Source organism: Orcinus orca, chromosome 1 (genome assembly GCF_937001465.1).
Source record: "Orcinus orca chromosome 1, mOrcOrc1.1, whole genome shotgun sequence".
Classification (NCBI taxonomy): Eukaryota; Metazoa; Chordata; class Mammalia; order Artiodactyla; family Delphinidae; genus Orcinus; species Orcinus orca.
Window position 1 is genome coordinate 103,376,825 of NC_064559.1, and position 3,373 is coordinate 103,380,197.

Genomic DNA, 3,373 nt, shown 5'->3' on the forward strand with positions numbered 1-3,373 from the left:
GCCTCTCTCCCGCATCCAGCCCTGTCCTTCTGAAGGCTGAGGACGTGCAGCCTCACACTCCAGACCTCCACTTCTCCCTTGTTCGTGTGAGGGAGCTGTCCCAGCACCCGGCCAGTGGGGCTACTGGGAGCTGACTATACCACCACCGTTTATGAAGCAGTTGCTCTGCACGTGATTCTGTTCTAGGCCCGTAATGTGCATTTTCTCATTTAACCTCCCAACAGCCCTATGAGGCAGGACAGAATTTTACAGACAGGGAAACGGAGGATTTGGAGGTTAGTTAACTTACCCAGTGTCACAGAGCGACTAAGGGATGGCTGCAGGAATAGAACCCAGGCCCCAAAGCCCATGAGGTGCTTGTCTCATAGCTTCAACTACCTGTTCTGTGACCTGAGGCAAAGATCCCAAGGAGTATCTAGCAGGCTGGAGCAGTGAAGGTGGACGCATTAGCCCTAAGGTCCCTGCAGTTTCTAGATTCCTCTCTGTGAATTGCTTTCAGGCTGGGCTTCACACAGGTATCGTCTTTAACTTCACAACATATGGGCCATTTGCTTCTAGGCAGCTACCTGCTACCCCACCCTCATTACGTCCTGCTTATAAAGTTGCTCACTTTCCAGCCCAGATCTGGCCTGAGGCCAGGATGAGTAAATCCCCACAACTCACCCCTCACTCTGCCCCATACTTCTGCCTTCTCTTAAACTGCCCCAAACTAAGAAGAGTTAAAAACAGAAGTAACATGTGCAGCACTATAGGGACTATCTGTGGACATTGTTTCAGGAAAAAACGTCTCTCGGATTGGAAAGACATCAAGGATGGGACTTACTCAGAAGAAAGAGAATCCAGTCAGGATTCTGAGCCAAGTACGCAGCATCTGAAATCTCAGTTAAATAGAGATTGTGTGTGTGTGTGTGTGTGTGTGTGTGTGTGCAGTCAGAGATGGGAAGAGGTGTGCAAGGAGGAAGGTAACAGGAGTTGGTATTAACACTATGAATTTTCCCCTGAGCTGCTCACCGTGGCTTTGCAACAGTTTCTGGTCAGGACAGAGAGCTGGAAGGTTGGGTTTAAACCAAAGGGCATCTCCCAGAGTGATTTACTGACTGGTGGGTTCTCCTGAGATGTGGGAGCTGGGGGGACTCGGAAGGCTCCTCCTTCCTGGCATCTTTCCAGATCTCAGGCAGCCCCTCAGTGTGGTAGCCCTTCACACAAACATTGAAGACTACACTTATTGTCTGTCACTGCTCACTGCTGTCCCCTCTCCCTGCAAGGCTGCAGCCAGATTTTCTCCAGAGGAGCAGTAGATAAGTCAGGCTGAATGATGGGGATGAAGAAGACACAAAGGGTTCTTCTGGGGAGTCAAAACAACATCTGGGCAGGGATTCTCCAGGCCCTTTGACAGCAAAACATAGGAGGCCATCTGAGACGGAAAAGGAAGCTCCTAACTTGTTTCTTGTATGAACACAGACTTTTTCAGACAACATACTGGCTTCAAATGTAGTAGGAAGGGTATAAAGGAGGGATAGTTCTGCTAACTACCAAAGTTCACTAACATCTCTTCTGAGCAGAAGAGGCCCCAGTAATAAAATGCATAAGAAACAGAAAATGATGACAATAGGATCTAACTTCAGACCAAACAAGATGAAACTCAGCACGTTTCTTCTAAAATAATCAAGTTACTGTTCAAATGTTAATGGCAGAATAAAGAGAAGAGAGAAGGAAAATAACTTCTCGAGGCAGAAGAGTGGAGCTGACAGGTTAGTAGCAGGGATTGGGAGAAGCCTTCTAGTTTTAGAAACAAAAACAGACATTTAGAAAAACATCCTCACTTAGGGGGGACTGTGGTGATGAGAATGTGGCAGGGGAAGCCCTGGATCGTTCCTTCAATGCATTCTCATCCCGTCTGTATTTTCTGAGCTTTAAAATGTATGAATGTAATGCAAAGTGTCTTGCTTCCTTAGGGTTGGACCCTTCAGTAGCTTGACACCCTCTCTGACTTTCAGCGTTGCCTTTGTCTTTTCATCCTCCTGCTAAAATTTCAAAGGCTGTCACAGCCTTGGCTGCTTGTATTTGTGATTGAAGGAATTGCCACTCATGGCCAAGCCTCATTCTCGTCTCCAAATCTGAGAACTTGAGCAGCCCTGGCTCAAGCTCCCGGCTCTTAGATTCTCCTTTCTCTGGCCCCTCTTTCGGTCTATCTCCCTGAGTAGTCAGCTCCCTCTTGCTCCCCATAAATGGGGTTGCATCTTCCCATCTGCTCAGTGAAAACGACTCCCAGCTATGTGTTTCTAACCTAATGTTTCTCCTGAACTCAGTTTCAGTAGTGCCTTTCCTCGCTCAGTCCTCCTTGCTTGTAAAGATCACCAGTGTGTATCCACCCAGGCCAAAACTCTGATCACACCCTTTCTCTCACATTTCATATCCAAACCCACTGCAAAGCCCTACTGGTTCTCTAAAATGCATTGGTGATGTACTCACGTCTGTCTCTCCATCTCCACCGCCATCAACACTGTCCAGGTCACCCTCGCCCACTGGAGGCCTGCAGTATCCTCCTTACCTGTCTCTGCATTTCCCCTCCTCCTCTCCTACAACGTGCTCTCCAGAGAAGACACCTGTCTTCTACGAATTCATTCACAGGTATTTACTCTGCCTTATCACCACTGTATCCCCACCATCCTCATCAGTGCCCAGAACATTAGAAGGTGCTCAGCAAATAATTAAGAAATAACTGCTGGACACCTGTGTCTAGATTTCTCACACATGCCTGAATTATAATCGGTCCAAAGCTAAAATATTTTCTTCCCCAAGGTTCACCTAGCCGTGAAACCTTGGGAGTCTTTTACTCCTCTCACATCAACTCAGTGTTTAATGCTAAATCATAAATGATTGTACTTCCACAGTTTTTTCATACCCATTTCCCTCGTTTCAAGTTATCACTGCCTCCACTTACTAACTAATCACGGCAGTCTCCTAATTGATCCCTCTGTACGTATTCTGAAATATCAGTGTTTCTAAAGCGGAGCTGATGAAAAACAAAACTTCTCTGGTTCTTTTTTCTGGCTGTGCCGTGGCTTGTGGGATCTTAGTTCCCCAACCAGGGATTGAACCTGGGCCATCGGGAGTGACAGCGAAGAGTCCTAACCACTGGGCCGCCAGGGAATCCCCCCTCCCTTTTCTTTTTTTTAACGTAGAGCACTTCACCTGGCATTTAAGGCTCTTCGAAGGCTTATCTTCTGTTTTATTCCTACACACACCTTCAGTTCTAATCAAACAGGACTATTTGTTGTTCATCTGGCCAAGTTTGATCCCCACCACACCCATGTCTTTTCATTCCCAATTACTAGTGTCTGGCACATAATGGCTCAGTAAAGCTTGCTGA